Source organism: Chlamydotis macqueenii, chromosome 4 (genome assembly GCF_036417535.1).
Source record: "Chlamydotis macqueenii isolate bChlMac1 chromosome 4, bChlMac1.mat, whole genome shotgun sequence".
In the NCBI taxonomy this organism is placed as follows: Eukaryota; Metazoa; Chordata; class Aves; order Otidiformes; family Otididae; genus Chlamydotis; species Chlamydotis macqueenii.
In genome coordinates this window covers 44,329,063-44,351,216 of record NC_141559.1, presented here as the reverse complement: position 1 = coordinate 44,351,216, position 22,154 = coordinate 44,329,063, and the positions used below count along the sequence as shown (strand labels likewise).

Here is a 22,154-nt window from a genome sequence, read left to right as displayed (position 1 = left end):
AATAATAACAAATAATCATATTAGCATCCTCCCCCGTCCCGCACCCCCAGCCTCCGCAGGGTTGCAGGAAGACCTGCCCGGAGGGGGACTCTGGTAGCCGGGGGTGCTCAGGGACACCCAGGGGTCGGGCAGCGAGGCGGGGTGACTGGGGGACGGGACGGGCTGACAGGAGCGAGCCCAGGCGCACGGCCCGGCCTTGACTGCCTCCCTCCCAAATCTGGTTTTCATAGAGCTGCGCAGCAATTACCTAAGCCATAACTGTCTCCGAAATTATTCATTAAAGTCGTTTTCGGGAATCTGGTGGCGCTAGCGCTTACATTTATGGCATTTTTGAGCCATCCGAGCATCGTGACATCGCCTCTCGCCCTGCTGCTGCCTCGGCGGCCCTGCGCTCAGCATCGTGGAGGTGAAGGGGGCGAAGGGAGGGTAGTAGTGGAGGCGGGGGGCGCGCTCTCTCTCGCCCTCCCCTCGATGCGTGGGTTTGCCCGGAATTCAGGTTGGTTTTCCCCCTTTTGGCGAAGTAGCGTGGTGCAGGCCGACCGACACCTCGGGAGCGAGGAGGGTATTTTGGGGAGTTGCGGCGCTGTGCGGAAGATCGTGTCTGTGCCCCGTGGTGCTGTCAGCGGTGACAGATCCCAGATGCAGCCGCTACTGTATGGCAGATTGAGTTTCTCAGCAGAAAACTCTCTCTCCCTCCCAAACGTCTTCAAAAACCTTCTCCAGATACTGCGGGTCACTTCGGCTCGAACGGGGAGAGAAAGGGGAGGCGGAGGGGGGACTGAGGCGGCTTTCCCTATCCCCCTCCCTCTCTCTTCCTCCCGCCGGATCTCCCGGGGGTGAGAGGGGAGGGGGGGGTATGAGGGGACCTTTCCCCACCCGGAGGGCCCAGCCCTCCCCCTCTCGCCCCTAGCCCGCTGCCATCACACCGCCAAGAACGGGGAGCCCAGTCCAGGTAAGCGGGGGGTGGCGGTGAGAGGGATCGGGGCTGGCGTGGTCCCCGGAGCCTGGCTCCACTCCTTCGGTCCAGTCTCGCTACTTGGAGCTGAGGGGACTACCGGGCTGGGGGGTGTCGGGAGTTAGACGGCGAGGGGGTTCCCTCTGTTCCAGGCAAGCCCCGAAAGGGGGGGATGTGGGGAACGAGTTGGGACCCCCTCCATCCTGCCCCGCCGGAAGCCAGCAGCCGGGAGCCGTGTCCTCCCGAAGCCCCCGGCCCGACGGGGCTCGGGCTCCCGGGGGGAGGTGGGTGTCAGAGCGGGGTGAGTTTGGGGGCTTTAAAAGGAGAGCGGGCGAACAAGGGGAAGGCACAGACCCCACCGGGGCAGGGAGGACTGGCCGGCTGCGGACCCGAGGACGCCGTTTCCATCACCAGTACCAGCAGCCGCCGCCTCGGGGCGCGGCAAAGGTCGATACCCCCCTCTTTCCAACCCACCCCCCCCCCCCGCCAACCCCCCGGCTTTTCCTCATCCCTCCGAGCAAACGGCGAAAGGCACGGGGTTTAACAGCGCCAGGAAGCTCAGCCCCCTCTTCGAGGCAGACACCGCGTCTCACCCCTCCCGTCCTTCCCCGCCACCCCTGCAAAATACTCGCGCCCCTCGAGTGCCTAAATCAGAGGCCAAGAGGCTGGGGTGTCCCCCCAAAACCCCGCACAGTGGCGGGAGGGGGCGGAAGCGAGGGCTGTGCTGCTGCCGGCGGGCCGCCCGGCCTGGAAGCCCTGGGGCCGCGGCTAGCCTCGTCCGGACCCCCCGGGCCTCGGCCCCCGTCACTGTCCTCTGGGTGGAAACGACCTGATTTTGCTCGTGCCTGTTGGAAACGGTTCGTGCTAACCCCGCTCTCACTCTTTCCTTCCCCAGACGAATTGAAAGGCTTTAATTCAACCGCTAGCCCAGCCCCCTCCTCTCTCTCTCTCTCTCTCCATTTTTTTTTTTTTTTTAAAAAAAGGCTCTTGCCTTTAGCAGAAGTATAATTGTGACCCTGCCTGATCCGCAGAGCCTCCTGTTGGGAGCAGTTAGCCGTGGCTGCATTAGGCCAAAGGACCTCCCAAGTGGCGGTGGCCTGGGTGTCATAGGAAGGGACTCTGCACATTGTCCGTTCTTTCTCATCAAAGTCCCAGGCACCGTGGAGCCAACAGTTTGATGGAGCAGGAAAAGAGAAAACAAGCCACCCCCCGCCCCAGCTCCTTTCCTGATCCAGCAGTCCCACGATCTTCCTGGGATGCAGAAAAAGGAACAAACTTTTTCATAACTTTAGCTCTATGGTGTGATTTACATTTCCGGCTGCCCTGTCAGAGGGGCAGTAATTTACAGCCTGATAAAAAGCACTTTTACAACACCAGAACATGTTCAAGTGGTGTCTTACTAAGCAAAAAAAAAAAAAAAAAAAGATTTTAAAAGAGGACACACACAAGAAAGAAGGAAAGAAAGAAAGAAAGAAAGAAAAAAAAAAGAGATAATTTATCTGCTTTTTCCCACCGTGGCTTTCTGAGGAGATAAACGGGTTGAAATTGTAGCGTAGGCAAAAGAAAAAAAAAAAAAAGGAGGCACAGGCTGAAGAAAACGGGGACGAAATCAATCCCAGGCTTTTGTTTATATGCTGTATATTGCACGTCCACGTTTCTCCTATTTCTCCAAGGCTTTCGCTTAATGGATGCTTCCATTTTCGTGCTCTCGGCCAAATCCTGCTTGTCTTGCCGCAGGGAATGCTTTCGTTTGGGCACGGATCTATTGTGTTTAAACAATTTCTTTTCTTCAATAACTCGTTTCTTCTCCGGAGTCTAAAATCAAGTAGGTCTGGTAGCGTTTATGAAAGGGGAAGCATCTTTTATTCAGTTCTAATTTCTCTAATCTGATATGGAAAGCTTTTCCAAATACTGGCCTAATAGAGGTACCCCCTTCTCGAGGAGCATCCAGTTTGTTCCAGCCAGGCTTCTCCACCGAGGACAGAATCTAATGTACAACATCCCTACCCTGGTGGAGACGATAAAGTCTAGTAAATTACAAATATGTGAATTTGGCAAACAGTGAAGGACTAAAATGATCAAACGATTGGGGGGAAAGAAAAAAAAAAGCAATGAATAAACCACATGTAGCAGTTGCGCTTTCATGACTTTGGTAATTATTTACACCTGAATCATAGTTTACTCCAGCCACGGTTTAAAAAGTAAACCTTTAAAGCATTTAATTATTTCCAGTTTTCGGCAATGGAGATGGAAGGGGAAAAAAAGTGTAGGTTAGTGAGCAAATGCTGTCTCCCGAGCTCTCGTAAAAGGCTTTACGTGCATTTCCATCCCGAAGACGCAAACAGCCCCTCCGCATGTGTACGCCCCCCCCCGCCCCGAAATAATCTAGGCGCCCATTTACGGCCTAATGAGAGGGTGCTGAGAGGGGTCCCACGGGACCATCTGGCTGGGTGTACATATATGTGTGTGTGTATATATATCTGTATGTCTCTGTGTGTGTTCAGTCGAGGCACGATGTTGAGGCATGTGTGGATGGACTCCCCATCCCGGCTCCTTCCTCCAGCTCTGTAATAGCTCTGTTATTTTTACTAAACGATCAGGATGGCTCTGCGTGACCCCTCGTCATTTAAAACCATTTTCTATCATTGCACGTGTGCCGGGAGGGGGAAGGAATCGACAAGTCATTGAGAATAACCGGGAAAGGCTGTGATGTATAGCACGTTTTATCTTTATTTAGGCAGCATGTCGTTCGCAGGATGGCCTGGGCCTCCGTGCGCGGTAGGGGCATGGAGCACATCCATCCTCCGGGACAGACAGACGGACGCGGGAAGCTCCTGAGGCTGGAGGCAAGGAGGGAGGCAGGACGGGCGCAGGGGCAGGGCAACCTCTTCTTCCCCTTCTGCCATTTTCTGCCTGTGAAATCGGCACTTTCGGGGAAAGAAAAAAAAAAAAAAAGGAAAAAAAGAGATATTTTTAAAAAGGGGGGGGGGGGGAGAAAAAGAAAAAAGAAAAAAAAAAAGGAAAAAAGAGGGAAAAAAAAAAAAGGAAAAAGGCTACTCTCCGCTGCCGGAGCTCCGCGGCCACGCTGGCCAGGGAGTGTGGGGCGGATGCAGGGCAGCACCCCGGCGCTGGGACCCCTGGTCCCCGCCGGATCCCGCCTTGCCGTGGGCACTACGGTTCGCTGCACGCTGCGAGTGCTTCCAGGATTTCACTGCTACCTCTCCTTAAATCCCCCTCCAGCTACCTTGGCACCCCTCCCGCGGCCACGCAGCATCCTCGTGTGCGCTGTGTCCCGGGGCCGGGCTGGGACTTCAAGGGCTCTGAAACCGGCGGATTGCCTTTAGAAAACCGGCTGGGGCTTGACTTCGGTGGGGGTCTCGGGGAGGGAGGGACCGGGACGAGAGACAAGCCGTGATTTGGTTTGGAGGGCAGCTTTCCGCAGCGTGTGCCAGGCAAGTGGGCCGGGCTGCACGCCCTTGCGGGAGTTCCGCGGACCCCCTTGAGCATCCTCCGCGCATCCCCCGAGCACCCCCCCGGCGTGGGGAGGCGGTGGCCGGGAAGCCCGGGTCCGCCCGCCCCGCACCCCTTTGCTCTGCCCAACCGGTGCCTGGCGCGGCGGGGGGCGGCTGCCCTGGCCGAGGAGGGGTGTCTAACTAAAGAAAGAAAAAAAAAAAAACATGCTCAGACACATTTTTTTTTCCCCTCCAATTTTTTTTCAGCTTCCCTAAAAAAAAAAAAAACAGCGACTGAAATCACGCAGCCCCTCTCCATCACCCAGAGTAAGACGCCGCTGGCGCGTCGGGCGCTGGCTATAGGCGTATTTGGACGTATGGCATATAGGTGGGGGCACGGGTAAGAGAGCTCTGCTCGGCCCTGGGTTAGGGGCTCAGTCCTCAGGAGGTTTTTGGTCGCTGCCTCCCACCCTGTAAAACATCTGGTCAGAAACAATGTTCCTTGCCGGACAACGATCTCGAATTTTGGGGATTTATTTCTTCTTCCCTTGGCGGAGGGAAATGAATATCACACTGTAACTCATCTTCAGAGGTAAACTACCTCAAGCATGTGCCTGTTCATACTTTTTTATTTTTGATGGCAAATCATGGTAATAGACGGCAATACTCTTAGATTTATTACGTCATTTGCAATACCATTACTCGCAGGTCTTGTTTTCGAAAAACAAAGGTATTTTTGACCCGTCCAGCCCTAGGAAGCCATACGCTAACCTAAGATTAAAAAGAGTACAGCTTGTTAAAGACGGGCAGCGGTAGTTCCCACAGCAGCATCTCATTAAGAGTGACGAGAAAATAGAGACTGAAACATGATAAGCTCATATAATATATTCTCACTGAGCCTAAGCTGTATAAGCATAGGAGGTGTTTAAAACTTTAACATTTCTCTGTTATTTCTTTTGCACACATATGGTTTAAAATAGACAAAGTGGTAATTTTATTTAATCATACACATATAGAGACATATATCTATATACATCTAACTCTCCCTGAAGAGAGGTCTGACACCTGTTGCAAGCTCCAAAACAGGAGATCACACAGTAAATGTTTTCTGCAGACTTGTTTTTGTTTTGTTTCGTTTTGTTTTGTTTTTAATGATAAATGCTATTCTCGGACAAAATACCTCCAGGAAAGCTTTACCAAGTAAAGGTCCTGCGAAAATATCTTCGAGGTTGAATTCATTTTCGGTTGGGACAAAAAAGGTGCCGGGTTCGCCCCGTTTCCCAAGCCGGACACCTAGGAGCAGACCTCTGGCAATTTTTCCATTGTTTTATTGTATTCAGCGGAGATAAGCTCAGTGAATTTGCTTGGCTTCACTTTTACTCCCTGAGTGGAGGAACGAAAAGCGCGGTAAAACTCAAAGGGCTCGCAGGGAAAGTCAGGAAAAAAATCTCGTTTTCTCCTTGGCCGAAGCACAGACTACGCGGGGGCTCTCTCCCCGGACTGTCTGCATCCAGCCCACCAAGCCCCTGTCTGGTGCTCGGCGGGGCTGCCCCGACAGCCGGCACCGCACACGCGTGATCGGTGCCCACGGAGCCGCCGCGCATCTCCTGAGGGCAGGGACGGGGCAGACCCCACCAGCCTCGAAAACTTTCCCAGCTCCTGGCAGAAGTGGAGGATTTGGGGTTTGGGGGGCGAGGGGGGGGGGGGGGAGAGATGGATGGAAGGTGCCGTAATTGTTTTCCCCGGAGATGTTGTCCTGGTATTTAAAGGACTAAATCCCAACTTCCAGGCACGCAGCTGGGGTTTGTTGTATCCTATCAGTTCATAACAAGGAGGCATTCTGGAAATACTCGTAAGGATATTTATTTTAAAATGTGTGCTGAAAAGATATATGCCCGGGGGGGGGGGGGGCGGGCAGGGCTGGGCTGGGCGTCTCGAGTTTTGTTTCTGAGCCAAAATGGCACAGTTCGAGTTGTGAACAAATGGTTTCCAGAGAACAGTTCTTTTCTTTTTCTTTCCCTGCAAAAAGTTTTTTTTTTAAGTTCCTGGAGTATTAAATGATAAATAATATTAATACCAAAAAGAATACTTCGGCACTTCTTGTTTTAATTTTGAAGGGCTGGCATGTGTGGTTTCTTTCTTCCTTCCTTCCTTTCTCTCTTTCTCTCCCTCTTTTTCTCTCTCTCTTTCTTGCCCTTTCATTTTTCCCTTCTCTCCTTGTCCTTTTCTTTCTTGTTTTTGGAAACTCCTTCTTTCAAACGCACCATCTTCGGGATATTGTTGTTGCGCGTGAAAAGAATAAATAACCCAATAAATAAAGCAGGCTCCTGTTATGACAAGTTCCAAGCCAGGGCAACACTTTACTAGTTTAAAAAAAAAAAAAAAAGCCCTTGAGGTAAAAGGAAAAAAGAAAAAAAAAGGATTAATAACAGGAACGCTGTCAGTCGCGGGGGCGCGGGCAGGGGCGCGCCTCCCCTCCAGCCCGACCGGCGGGGCTGCCGGTGCCCTGGGCACCCGGGGGACGGGGCGGGGGAGGGGTCCGAGGGACCAGCCCGCAGGGTTTGTCGCCGGCAAACTCTCCGCAGAGCAGGCAGCAGCGGGAACGGGCAGCTCGGCAGGGCGCTTTTATTTTCTTTCGTGGCCGCCGGCGCGTTACCACTGTTGCGAAAACAGGGAGGGACCGCGGCGGCTTTCTGTGTGGGCCGGGCGCTTCCTGGCTACCTTGAACCGGGAGTTATCCCGGCAGCAGGGGACGCGCTCGCCCCTCCACCCGCCCGCCCCGTCGGAAGCCCGGGGCCAGTCTCTGCCGGCGTTTGCAGGCGACATCTCCGTCCCCCGTCTCCCCCTCCAAGCAGAGTGATGTTGCAGTGACTCACTGACATTTTTGGGTGGCAAGGAGCCTTTTTTTTTGTCACCCACCCCCTTTTATTTTTTTTTATTTTTTTCTTTTTAAGCTGTTAACTCCCGTTTATGATCGAAATGTTACTCCGTGCGTTTCGTTCTGTTCCGGCTGCCATTGGTTGGCCTGGGTTTAATCAGAGGGGAAAAAAAAACCTCGCCACAACTCTCGCTATTGTTCGGCTGGGGAGACGGGGACCGGAGGAGGAGAGCGGAGGGGACGGGAGACGGCGGGTGACAGCGGCTGTGGGAGCAGCCACCCCTCTCCCGGAGCTCCAAGCCCTTCCCAAAACAGAGATCCCTCTTTCCCCAGCCTGGGGAGCCGGGGGTGTGTTATCTGGGTAAGGTGACACCAATAAACCTGCATCCCTCTCTCCTCTTTGACGAGGTTTCGCTGGCGGTGCTTCATGGGCCCAGGTCGCCGGGACTGATGCTGGCCAGGTTATTAGGATGAAGTAACCTAATGAATCGTAGGGCCATTAGCGGGCTCTGGAAGAAGGTAGTTTTCCCTGCAATCTCGTCTCCTGCCTCTCAACACAGGCAATTATTTTTAACTGTTCCTCAAATACAGGTCGGAGGGTGGTGGTGTGGTTTGGTTTTGGTTTTTCTTTTTTGTTTGTTTGTTTGTTTGGGGTTTGTGTTTTTTTTTTTTTTAATGTGCTTAAACCCACTCTCTGATGCTCAGAAATGGATTTGTTCACAGGAGGAGCCTGTCGTGGTTTTTTTTTTATCTCCGGGTTCCTCGGGACAGCGGGGCGCGACAGGCCCCGCCCGACGGTACCGCATCCGCCGCCGGTGCCTTTCCCCGCCGCTAGCCACGGGAACCGCCCGGGGAACACCCGAGGAGGAATTTTTTTTTTGTTGTTTTTCCCCAACGGAGGGTTTTTACCTGACCAAGCCAGGTAAGTGACGTGCTTTTCGGTTCCCTGTCCAGCCGCTCCCCCCCCCGGGGATATCTTGGGGTCTCCTTCCTGGCTTCGCCGGCTCTGTACCGACAGCGGGCTCCGCTGCGACCCGACCCCACCGGGGTGGTGGGGACGACACCGGGCAGAGCCAGGCCGGTGGCACAGGAGCCCGGGGCTGGGCCGTTCTGTCCGGGCGGGGGGTCGCAGGTGGGTAGTAGCGAGCTCTCGCGCCGTCCATCGTTTTCTCCGACGGGGAGAGACCAACCTTTTTTTTTTTTTTTCCTCTGTGTGTGTATTTTTTGGCATTGGCTTTTAAGACTGTGCCGCGAAGGAAGTTTTTTTTTTTTTCCCCAAACCGCGTTGTTTGCCCCCCTCCTCGGGAGAGTCTGAACATGGGTACAGGTTACGGACGGTGATGCTCCTTCGGGGGGCTGTGCCAACGCAGTGAATCTCTGCTTTACTTACAACTTTCTCTAGAAGCTGATTAAATTAGATTAGATCTGAAATATTTGTCTCGTGTCTGTTTTTAGGACCGTTCACACTTAAAAAAACCCCAAACAAACAAACAACTACTCCCAAGTTGAAGTTCTGGGGACAAAAAAAAAGCAAAAAAAAACCCCAAAAAACCAAACCAAAACCAGCCAAACAAACCAAAAAAACCAGCAGGAGGGTATTGGGAGAAGAAGGGAAGAAACTGCAGGGTCCTGGCCGGCACCGCGGTCACCGAGCGGCGCCTCCCGCCCCCGGGGACACGGAGCTGGCAGGGTGACGGGGGCCGGTGGCAAAGCGCGATGCCGCCCTTTTCCAGCAGCCAAAGCTCACGATCGGACGAGCTGGAGGCACCTGACCCACGGCTGGGATAAGGGGCTGCACCCGGGGGGGCCCGGGGAGCAGCGCAAGGAGTAGGGGGCAGCCCCGGTCCGCCCGGGGCGGAGCGCCTCCCCCGCCCCGCAGCTTTTCTAGTCCCCGGCCCTGTTAGGTGTTAACACCGCCGAAACCGATAAAGGCTCCCACGCCCGGGGGTGGGAACCCCATCCCAGGGAGAGCAGCCAACACGTCGGGCGTTAAGGGCACCCTTAGGTGCCCCCTCCCCATCCCCCGGTGCGCGCTTTCAGCCCTATGAAGGTCGCAGCATCCCTCAGCTCCGCGTTTACTCTCCGTCCGAAACCCTTAGGTTTGTTTTTTTTTTTTTTTTAAATAGTTTTTTAAAACCCTTCCTCTTTGCCACGGAGAAGGGAAATCCGTCAGTAACAGGCACTTGGTGGGACACCCTGTCGCTCTGATTTGGCTTTTCCTACCGTTGTTGGGACACGCACCGCGGGCGGGCTGTGCGGGGGGGAACAGGGGCCGCGCTGCCAGGACTGGTCCCAGGGACCGGGCTGCAGGCATCTCCGGGAGGGGCTTCTTCCCAGCTGGGGGACTCAGGGATTCCCCCATCTGCCCTGTCCCCCGCCCGCGGCACACCCAGCCCCCGGAGTGACATCCCACGGGCCCGGCGTACTACCTGGGACGGGGACACCTCGGAGAGAGCCATCTCCTCCCTCACCCTCCTCAGGCCTCAGCAGGACCCTGAACCCTGCCCGAAGTGAGGCACCTGCGGTGGCACCCCGCCACACACCCTGGGCAGGTGCCCTCGCTGCTCGGGTGTGACCCCCTCTTTGGTCACAAGGGTCTCCTCTCCCACTCTGCTGCAGGCCGGAGTCCCGAGGTAGGGTGTCAGCTGTTCCGTAATTGACGGTTTCATTTATTTAAGTCGCATGCTGAATCCCGAGCGGAGAGCTGGGAGATCTCCAGGGGAAGGATGCTATCGCCAGCCGGCAGGTGAGGACACAGGGATCCGAGCACCTGGACACCGCAGCTGGGTGCCCACGGCGGGCCCCCACTGGCGGCTGTGACCCCCGGAGAGCTGTCACCGCGGAACATCCGCAGCCGCCAACTCTACCCCTTCCGCGTGGCAGGTGGCGGCCAGCACCAGCGAGCTGCAGGAGCCCACATGCCCTGGTTCCCCGTCCCCGCCGTCGGGCTTCCTCCACGCATCCCATCCCTTCCCGCACCTTCCCTTCCCCCGCAGAGAGAGGAAAATGCCAGACCCGTGGGGTGCACGAAGGCGTTTTAGGGCGTTTCGGGGCTTTTCCTGTTCTGAGTGAGGTTCGGCTGTTTTGGTTTGGTTTGGTTTGGTTTTTTTTGTTTGGTGTTTTTTTTTTTTTCGGAATGGTGGGAACCGCGCTGGCCGAGGGGATGCTTGGGTTAAAACCCGAGCACCGCGCCCTCCCCGCAGATCTGAGAGCAGCAGCAGTGGGAGCAACCCCCCAGCTCCACCTCGTTTCCGCGGGAGGCTGCTCCGCGTGTGCGCGGCGGGACGGTGTGGATTCAGCGCGGGGTGGGCAGTAAACCCGGGTGGGAAGCCCCGGCCTGGGCTGGGCACGGTGGAACACGGTGGCGCACAGGAACGATTAACATAGGTTAAATTAATACAGTCGAATATATAATATATTATTTTAATTACCTTATTAAATAGCCGCGAGTTAGTCCTGCGGTTTCCCTTAATTTGCTTCACACGCTTGAAGATCTGCAAGAAATACAAACTGGGGAGCACGTCAATATATATTTTATACATGAAATACATACAAAGAGGTACAAATATACTATACTATATACACGTAAGTGCATACCAACATGTATGCATACACGCACACCTGAATTTGACGGAAACGCTCCGGTTCGAGGCTGATTTTCACCCGAGCTGCTTTTTACGAAGCTTTCTCGGGTGCCTCGAGTAGCGCGATGCCAACTCAAAACTGCCGTTTGGAAAACTGTTCTGCGTGGAACAGTCCTGAGCTCCCAAACTCCTCCTTATGAGAGAATAGATGTTTCCTCGGCTTCTTGTCTTTTTTTTTTTTTTTTTTTTTTTTTTTTTTCTCCTGTAACTGCAGGCTGTGGGGTGCAAAAGACGTGGGTAAACGCATCCATCCTTCCCTCCTTTGATAATCTCCTCTAAAGCCCCCATGTAACATCTTAGAGAGGTGATTTCAAACCTGATTCTGTCAAAAGAAAGGAAGAAAGGAAGAAAAAAAGAAGGAAGGAAGGAAAGAAAGAAAGAAAGAAAGAAGGAAAGAAAGAAAGAAGGAAAGAAAGAAAGAAGAAAAGAAGGAAAGAAGGAAAGAAAGAAAGAAGGAAAGAAAGAAGGCAAGAAGGAAAGAAAGAAGGAAAGAAAGAAAGAAGGAAAGAAAGAAGGAAAGAATTAAAGAAGGAAAGAAAGAAGGAAAGAAGGAAAGAAGGGAAGGAAAGAAGGAAAGAAGGGAAGGAAGGAAGGGAGGAAGAAGGGAAAGAGGGAAGGAGGGAAGGAAGGAAAGAGAAAGGGAAAGGGAAATGGAAAAGGAAAGGGAAAGGGGAAAGGAAAGGGATGATCTCCTACTTTTTCCTATTTGTTAATATTTTCCCGTCGGTTTCTTGCACGAAGAGCCGAAAACTGGCACAGAGCAAGGCAGAAGGAGCTGCCGAGTCCCTGAAGCTCCCAGCCTTGAGTCGGGGGAGCTTCAAGGAGCCTTTCCTTCCCGCGGAGGAGGTGGGGATTGCGTTTCGGGGCAGGTAGGTGGCCAGGCCGGCTCTCCGCAGGGCACGGCTGCCCCCGGGACCGGCCCTGGGCTGCGCCTCTCGACAGAGCAGGGGTTTCAGACCGTGCTTCTGTCGGGGAGGAAACCACCGTGTTTGCAGCGAGGAACACAGAAAGCTCTTAGTTAACAGCAGCGGGGGAAGGAAAAAAACTTTAAAAGAAAGAAAAAAAGAAAAAAGAAGAAAAAAGAAAAGAAAAAAGACAAAAGAAAAAAACAAAATAGAAGAAGACAAAAGATAAAAAAGAAAATGAAAAAAGAAACAGAAAAAAGAAAAAATAACTTTAATAAAGAAAAAGAAAAAAGAAAAGAAGTGAGAAAAAGGGTAAGGAAGAAAAGAAAAAAGAGATAAAGGGGGAAGAAAGGAGGAAAAAAAAAAAGCACAACTTGTGCACTTGGGGATGCAGGATCAGCACTGGGGCTGGGACCAGGGCCAGATCCTCACCTCTGGATGGATGGTGCCAGCCCTACGCACCGAGCTGTGCTGGATGGGCCAGATGGTGCAGCTCGGTGTGTAGGGCTGGTACTGTCCGTCCCGAGGTGAGGATCCGGCCTTACGCCTTCCCATGAACCAAAACAGACATCAAAGGGCATGCGATAGGCAATGTGGAACGCACATGGGAAGCTCGCAAGACTTTCTCTGTCAAAACGTGTTTCCTGGCATTTTTCTGCCCTACCACCCCTAGGCCCCCCAGAACCCTCACAGGATCGTGGAGAAGCAGCAGGGACCTATAGACCTCTAGAGACAGGCTGTGCATAGACACAGCTTCCCAAAGTGAGCCCGGGGAGCTGCGAGTTTCCTTTCTTCCCCCATGGGATGCAGCATCTTGCAGCAAGTTAATAGGCATTGTCATCCAGGGGTGTTTTTAATTATCTTTTTGGGCCTCTGCAGATTTAACTCATCTTCTGCCACTTTGCTGTACAAGCTGGGCACCAGTCCAATCTCCACTCTCAAGCTCACCCTGTGCAATCAATACCTCACTGTTTTTGCATCTGCCCCACCGTCCAACTCCAAGTCCAGCCAAACACAGCAACTGTCTCCACCTCAAGTCCAAGGAGAAGTTTACCCCTTTATCCCCGCTTAGCAACTGCATGTGGCCCTCCCATGATCTACCAGGGTCTGGAAGCACAGTGGGATCCGAGATGGGTTGTGATGGGAAATGGAGGAGGATTTTAAGGCTCTGGACTGGTGGGGAGTGGAGGGGAGATGGGAAATAAAATTAAGACCATTTGATTCTGCATCAGTATTCAAGAAAATGGTCTTATAAACGTTTTAGCTAATAAATTAAGTTTTGATTTAGGAGGGAACTGGGAATTTGCAGCACATTTTAGTGATGAATTTGTTTCTACAGGTTTTTTTTTAATATTTTTTATTAATTCACACCATGATATTTTGTGAGGTTACAAAAAAGAGCAATAAGTGTGTGTGCATCAATTTATATATTGCAGTATACTACAGTAAATGCTAAATATTTATATGTGTACTCGCTTCTCACTGTTGTAACAAATGTAGAGGAAAAAACTTACGGTTTTTGTGGAGATTCCAATACAAAGCATTTAGAAAGAGTCACTGCAATCCTTTATACCATCTGCACCTAGAAATCTCCCATTCCTTAACTGGGACACAAGTCCAGCTCACAGGCATATCAACACTGGGGATTAGGTGGAAATCTGGTGTTTAAATGCAGACTATCTTTTTCATATCGTTGTGCCTTTATGAAGCAACTCCCCCGGCACCAGAGAAGTCTCCGAAATGCCTGAAGTTCTGCTCCACACATGCACTGAAGCCTTTCGCTCTTGACAGGGCTAAGTGCGTATCTCGCACCTAATCCCATCCGGATTCACAGACAAAGCATTCCTCCTTCCTGGAGGAGCCAGCTCTGGCAGCGCACATGCAACGCACACTCACACAAACCAGGTCTGCACAAAACGCGGTGACATCGGAGCAGGGCGGGAAAATGCCAGCAGGGACAGAAGTCCCTCTCCTTCATCCCTTTGCTTCAGGGAATTCACAACCACGTCTCCCATCGCTGTAGTACGTAGCTTACAGAATATCAGGCACTCACAGGACAGGGAGAAGAAATAGTCTTCTTTCATTTGAAACTGTGTTAACCTGCAGGGCACAAGTAATGATTCAGTCCCTCTTCCCTTCTCCCTTGCCTATGCCAACATAGGAACAGTTTCTCCCTGACATCAGTGTTCTGTTACAGAGGGCAGGAAGTAGAAGTTTAACCTCCCTAAGGAACTGAAATGAAGCCCTCAGAGCCTCTGGGAATACCATATCAACCATCAGGTCATTGCTTTCTATAAAAATTAATTAATTTTTCAGTTTCTGATAGAAAATATGACCAGCACACTGGATGTCTGTCCTTCCCGAGGACACATCCTGCAGACTGCATGCAGCCACCTCCTCTACCACCTACCAGTGCCGCCTTCCCCTGGGCTGCGGCTCCTCGTCCCATGTTCAGAGCTCACTTTGCCCTTGGCATCTGAAAAGTGAAGTCCCTGAAGTTTGACCCGACCTCTCATGCAGCCTCTGTGGAGCCAGGCCAAACTCACTGCAGATGATGGTGCCTTTGCACATGCATCTGTGTTGTTTAATGTAAAAGAGCTCAAAGGCCCAAACCCACGTGCCTATTAGCTACTGAGGCTGCTTGAATAAGGAGTAGAGCATAGGGCCCAAAAAGCACAACTTTCTGAAGTTGTATCTGAACCAAGCCTTCCTTCTGTACATGTCAATACAACCTGTCAAAGAAATTTGCTGCAATAAATATTTTAAGAGCCATGGGATGGTGCTGAAATGGAAACTCTAGCTCCTTACACTAGCCATCAAACTGATATCGCCTAGAGTGCACACAGCCAATCCATAGGGGAGGTTTTGGGGAAGTACGATTTCTGTAAAGAAAAGAAGTGTGCAAGTATGGTTCATGTGCCCAAGGCCTTAATCTCTCCCTACTCCACCCCATAAAATTAACCACATGATTTGTAATCATTCAGAACTGTTGGAGTTGTCTTGACTTTTAAAAGACTTTTCTTATTAGACAAGCCTTTATTCCTTATAAAGCATATTATTGATCTTAATAGGCAGAAAATGCCATAGCTAACAACTCAGAATGCCTCTGCCATTTTCACTAAACAATGAGAATTGATGAGGTTTGGCAGGACATTAAAATATTTAACATTATAGCTTTGAGAAGGCTTTTATGTGTCTGTACTAATGGGAAAATCTTTTAACAGGAAAAATGTTTTCCTCTGCTCCACTAAAACCTCCAGCGAGGGCCGATTCTATTTACATTAAATCCAATGGGAGGTTCATTACTGACTTCAAAGTCAATTCCAAGAGGAATTCCAGTTTGGAAAATCATGACTAGAAGGAAAATCTCAGCCTTTTAGTCACATGACTAGCGTCATTCAAATTAGCATTTCATTACATGCCTAGACACTTCAGAAAGCATTCAGGGCTGGGACATTCGGTTTTGCCCAGAGAAGTTGCACATTACCAGCCAGAGCACGGTGGAGACACCAACTTCTACATCATCATGTCATGTGAAGTATGTGAGATGGACCAAGTGTCACTCCCAGGAGAGCCACGTGCCTGTATCACATCTGCCTAAGAGTCTACCCTTGAGATACTTTTTTTTTTTAACCACCCATGTCTCTGTTCTCACTATCCAAACCTGACTTTCAGGGCAGAACTCTGGTACCTTGGCTGATTCTCTGTCTTTACAGTGTTATGTGTAGGGTGCAGAGCTCAGCAGAAGTAATACAGGAGGCAGCAGGGTGTCTAAAAAACAGACCATCACTGTGTTGAGCCTTATCAGACCTAAACAGGTGACTGTGACAGGGAAACCATATCTTTTTCAATCCCTTGACTCAACAAGGAGTAGTTGCCATCTAATTTGGCACATCCTGGTCCATTGTGAGCTGCTTGAGGGCTGTGGCAGAGCCCTGATAAAATGGGGCCATGGTCTCCTTAGGGCTGCAAGAGCATCTCCAGGCACTCCTCCATCCCATAAGCCTGAGCTCTGCCTTGGGCTGGTGCACACCAGTGATGAGCCCTGCAATGCATGTGTCCTTTGACTACGCATCTTTGCATTTAAGATGAAGGAGGAAAGTTATTTAGGCTAACTAGGCAGCCTAGAAGAAGGTTGTGATGAAAAGAAGATTGTAAAGTTCACGCCTATCTTCATCTTTCAGTATTGAGCTCATGTGAGGGTACTCTGATCCTCTGGGCACCTGGAGCACAAAGGTCCTTCTTGCCTGCATTTCTTGTGAAAGCTCTATGGGCAGAGCACAGGGGCCCTTTGAGGCCTCTTGGACATTTTGTAACATTAAACAAGGGCTAGTAGGCTTCATTCAACTATGGAGCTCACCCCCAAGTTTTCTTGAGGTGGGTGATTTAATTACAAGCATGGCGTTATTTGTGAAGATCAGATTCGCTTTGTTGTTTGCAGTCTTCCCTTTACTCCTAGAAGGACAGCACCTCTTATAAGGCCAGTAGGAAAAGGACAAAATGTAACATTGGTATCCTCTAATCATATTTGTTCCTGTACACAACAAGCTCAAATGCTGGGATCTTTTAATAGCTTTTTTCCATATTGGACTTTTTGTTTGGATGTGGTTTTCCTGATGTATCCTAGTAACACGTTTAGTTAATTTATATTGTGTGTATGTGTAGACAGATATACACACATCCATATGTATGCACACACATAGTCCTCGTTAAGTAAGTGTTAAACCTCCCACAGCAGAGTTGGGTTCGGAGGGCAACAGGGCTGAAAACGAGAAGTCTGTTCCCTTTGCAGAGGGGTACTACAGAGCCTGTTCCCAGGAGGCACTCACAGCCGCCAGCGGGGATCTGGAGCCCCCGTGCCTCTGGTGTGAAGGTTGCTCTGAGGAGTGCATGCCAGGCAGAATGAAAATCCTTATTTCTCACTGGGAGCAAAGTGCCATGCTCACCAGCCCTCCGGAGGCGGGGGGGTTCATAATCCCCACCCCATCCCTCACTTGCACTTGCGGAGTCTGGAGCACCCAACCAGTCCCTCGGTAGCAGAGGGGTTGCTTGCACCTACATTGGTGGTGTGAGGACTTGATCCTTAAATTGTTAGAATATCTCGGCTGCTGCGAGACAAATCCCAAACCCAGAAACATTTGGCGGACGATGAAGAAAGCAGTGATTCCACACATTGCACACTAAAACACAAATACAACCTACTTCTCCGGTGTTAGGAGAAGACTCTGTCTTGAAGGACTCTATCTTGACCATGTCTGTTTTTTATTAAAACAAACGAGAGCTGGCTCCAGGGCTACAATACACACTCTGGAAAAGCCACACACTCCTTATCCTTGTTTTTTTCCAGGCCCACAAGTGGATTGAATGAGTCCTGCACTGTCGTATTTACTCTATAGCAAAACTCCCTTTGAGAAGGATTCTGCAGACCTAAGGATTGAGGAGTCAGGACTGGGAGCTAAGGAAAGGACATGAATAATTTCCTTCATAGCTGCTTCAGAAAACACCAGCTGCTTTCTATAGTCATGCCAAAACTAAGAGGAGATGGTCTGAGGTTAAGAAACATGCGGGATAATTTTCATACCAAATGTGAAAAATGAGAAATTACTTTAACATATAGTAACTTACCATAAAAATGTGATATGTGTTCCCTTTCAGCTTTAGAAGGAGACTTTATAAACTCTACCATCTTTGATTTGTTAAGGCAACTTTATATTTATTTTTTTTAATTCATAAGTTTGTGAGAAAATGTAATGAAACCTTTGATGTTTTTATGATCTCGATTAGCGCTTCAGCGTGTAAGTATTTGGTTATTGAAATACACACTAAATATTGCACTGTAAAATTTGTTGTGACTTATTCGACGTCTTTTGGAATTAATAGAAAAAAATGACAAGACTGCAAAAACGGTATTAATTTTTATTTCATTTTGTTTAAGAAAAAACTCACTTGGCTGCACAGTCCTTTGCTTTATTTTCTCACTTATTGTATACATATTTGAAGAAAAATATCTGTTGCATATCATCTATCTAACACTAAAAACTGCTGTTCTTATTAATAAGTTACTGAGAAAAATAAACCAGTTTGCACTTTGATTTCTATCGCTCCTGGCAAGTGATTCTTCTGGAATAAACATAGCTCTAACACATGTAAACAACACAGGAAATTAATAACAAAATTCTTTGGATTTATTTCAGATGCTGTGTACTTTATGTAAATATACGTGGCTTTCAATTTCAATGATTTTCCAGTAAGTAATAAACTTTGCTCATTAACTTCCTCTTAAACAAAACATTTATTACTTTATAAGTGTTATTTCAACTAAAGCAAGTGGATGTTCTTGGTAAATTAATGCAACAGATCTGTTCAACCAGAGAGGCAGGCAACAGAGAGTTGGAAAAACTCTGAGTTCCTTCTTAAACTTCAAGGGAATGAGATGCAGTGTAATATATTGATTCTTAATGTGAAAAATGTTGATCATATCTTTTAAAAATTAATCTAGCTTTCCCTCATAAGCTCAGTGGTAAAACATGGGAAAAATCCCATCAGCTGGATAAAGTTACATGTATCTACTCCATGAACCTTGGGCTAACAGATTTTCACAGAACTGTCTTGGTGTTTTTTTTCACTACCAGTCATGACCAGCCAATAGTCGCATGGAGCGACGAGGGGGTATCTTTTCTGGAAACAGATTTATTTTAAGTGTGCAATTTTAAGAATGTAAGGAGAAAAATATTCTGCATTTTCTGTACCAACAGGAAAAAAAATCCATACTAACAATCATTCTGCTCTCGTGATTGTCATGATTATAAGTTTGACTTCTAAAAAGTTGTTGACACTGGCCTCTGTGGAGGCTTTGGACCCTTAGAAAACACACTGCCAGGGGTATGGGTGTCCAGCTCATGATGTGGAAAAAGCCCTGCTATAATGTGAAGGTTTAGTGTGGGACACAACAGCACCTTCACTGCTCCTCCTTACCTGAGAAACCAGGAGCAAATCCCTGGGGGGTTGAGCAGGGGCACTGTGGGAACCAGCTTCTTCTCAATCCAAACTTCTCATGCTGGGGCTGGATTTGGACAAGCCAGCTGTGCCACTGCTGCCTACCGTCGGAACTGATGTCGTCTTCTTTTGCACATAAGAGCCAGGAGGAGGTGGGCAACGGCACGGCATGGGCATCTCCGCCTTTCAAGGGCTGCAAGCACGCATGGGGGCTGCTGGCTCTGAGGCCCGTGGGAGATATTTTGTTGTTCTGACCGTGTCAGATATCAGCGCACAGCTTAGTATTTAACATGAGTGCTAGGCTTCTGGATTTTATCTCTTAATGAGGCACAGGCTATCCTTGGGGGACAGTGAATCATCACATTTCTTGAGCGCGAGCTCGCAACCAGCAATACTTATATTAGGGATTGCGTTGGCCGGGAGTCTGCACGAGGCAACATTAGCTCTGATTACAGGAGTCAAGCACTAAAATCTATTAACTCAGATAGGACAGTTTTCAATTTCTTTTGGTTTTATTTTGTTTGGTTGAATTGGATTTGCTTCAGACATGACTCATTGCCACTTCCTGCATCTCCACAATGGTTCCTGCAGGACCCTCAGTCGTGGAGCATGGCTTGCACCCACTTCAAACACAATGCAAATTCTCATGTATATTTTTCATACTGAGCCTTCATCTAAATGAAACATGGCAGGCCAGAGGGTATGCAGTACACATCCTTGGTTCCCTTAGTAGACAGAAAAGAGAACTACAAAGAAAAAAAAAGCAAGAAAAAAGGAGAGAGAAGTCAAATTCCAAAAGCTCACAGGAAGCCAAATTTTCCAGGCATAAGAAAAGTGATATTATCCAAACCAAGCCTTAACACAGCATGGAAACGTGATGAAGAGTAGGGCTGGTATTTTCAGTGAGGCTATAGACATATATGTAAACACAATCAAATTAGGAACACATTCTAGGGATTAAAGAGATCTGCGTAGCGCTAGAAGAAAGAAGCAGCAGATGTAACTGCTAACAACAAAAGAAGGCATTTCTGGCCAAAGTTCAAGATTTTCTTGCACCCGAGCCCATTGTTGCAAATGAATCTGGACACAGTAAATAATTTGTAGTGACTTGTAGTTCCAACTTCTTTTTGTTGTTGTTCATAAACTAGCTACCATTTACCAACATGATGACTTCTATAAATGAGTTCCTTCAGAGCCGTCCAGCAAACACATAACGCAGATGTATTTCTGTCTAGGCAGTGTCAGTGGTCTATTAAACTGAGCCGCTACAGTGTCTGTGAGATGGGCAATGTCTGAAGAGCTTTGATGACTGAAGATGACCAAAAAGTTCTGAGACCTGATCAGCAGATTTCCAGCAGCAGAGAGGCAAGAACTGCCATGAAGCTGATCTTCAAGCTTCAAAGAGATCCCAGGCACCATGCTTCATGTAAGCCTCTCTTGATGAAGGAGAGGAGATATCAGATGGGGAAGACGCCTTGGTGGAGCAATAGCCTGGGAAACAAGACTCATCAGCATAGTCCAACACTTGATTTTAACTTTTTGGAGTCTGTAGCCAGAGCTCTCTGGCCATCTTAGCAGTAGGTATTAAACAACCCATTAAAAATGGGCTGCATAATTTGAAAATTTTCCCATGTCAAGAAAAGCATTAAAACAATGATAAATAAGTCACCTCAACTTCCTCACATAGTGGGAAGCATCCCAACTGCAAGAGAAGAGTGCTTAGCCAAAATCAATCTGGAAATAAGACCCACCTTGACAAGATTCTTACTTTTACGAGTAGTCTAAGAAACAGCAACAGGCCCCCCCCTCACTAAACAAAACCATGACAAATATCAACAGTATTTTCAACATTATTCATTTAATGTTCCTGTTTGTATATTGTGAAGACCAGAACCCTAATGGGCTAAGGAAGCACACAGGAATGTTGTATTCAGTTTCCACACATACTTCACAGGTCTTCACAGCAAATGCTGCAGTTTGACAACTTAAAACTTGCCAAAAATAGGAGTGCCAATGCAGATGAAAGTCCTCTGTCTTACTGCCTGCAACAACGGGTCTGTGTCTCATGTTGATCAGTGATCCTGAAGGACAGAAAGCGCTACCATATCACCCCAGTGGGAGACAGAGAAACAAACACGTTCTTTCCATCATTATTTTTAAGGAGCTTGCAGTGGCAAACCTTCTAGACCTGGTAGAAAAGGAGCTATCGGGTGGCGAGAAAGTAGAGTTTTTCTGGTTCCCAAGATGGTTTTCCATGCTGCTGCTATACCCAAGAAAGGTCATGTGCAGGGCCTGCCCCTTGCTGGGCGGTCACTTTGGCAGCCTGGCCATGCGATGCTGCTGCAGCCCTAAGAGATCACCACTGCCATGACCTGGGTCTACAAACCTGTGGCCACTGCCCCACGGCCCTGCATAACTGCTCTGGTCTCCCTCGCTCGCTGCAAGCCACTGTGTCATGTCAGATGATTGAGCCCAAACCACAAGCTCAGGCTCTCATCTCCTTTACACCAGCAATGGCAGGAGATTAAATAATGAAAAAGTAAGATTATTTGTTCTATTTATTACTCAGAATGGAAGTCCCACTTTGGCACACAACACTTCCATTTTTGTAAGACCCTGTTCTGTCAAAGAAAAAAGGAGCAGATTTGCACTGCCCTTTAAAAGTCTTAAAGTCTACATTGAAGCATTTCTCTTAATGATCCAGGATACTAAACAACTTTTAATATCTTATTACAAAAGCTTTTCAGCTTGCTTTTAACAAAAGGAAAAACTGGTTTAATATATGAAGCCTGAAAAATTGCCAACTCTAAAAGAACAACTTTTTTTTTTAAAAATTATTCTCAGTGCTTCTGAATTCCCAACATAGCTATTGGAATCCAAGGTTATGATCTAAGAGAAAAAATATGTTCATTTAATTAAAGTAGCCTTTTAGTTTTTTTTAAAAGTTACTTTAAAATTTCATGTTGCTGTTTATGAGCTTTGGGAGGACAAGGGGCTCTGGGGATTGCTGATGACATACAGATAGCCGTACGTTCTTCTCACCTCTGCCATTTTCCATGGGACTGATTCTTTGTTGCTTGTGCCATGTGCAAACTAATAATAATCTACGTCTCCTTTACGGATCTTTTCAATCTTGGATTGCAAAGCACTTGATGTTTGTGTTGCAGATGGGAAATGGAGGCACAGGAGATGAGCTGATCTGCCGCATGGGGTCACTCTGTAGATGAGTGGCAAAGCTTTTCCCCAAGTAGTATCCTCTCAGGTGACCTCTGCTGGGTGTAAGGTGCTGTCATCTGAAACTGCTGACTCCTCTGCAGCCCATTG

General features: G+C 48.9%; 1 long non-coding RNA gene across 1 annotated transcript; it reads left to right on the top strand.

Annotated features, from left to right (window-relative positions):
* Positions 1-602: 602 nt before the first annotated feature.
* On the top strand, positions 603-17,926 carry LOC147600965 (uncharacterized). Its single transcript, XR_015258515.1, has 3 exons — positions 603-952; positions 8,009-8,207; positions 17,182-17,926. It is a non-coding gene; the product is annotated as an uncharacterized LOC147600965 (long non-coding RNA).
* The last annotated feature ends 4,228 nt before the right edge of the window (positions 17,927-22,154 follow it).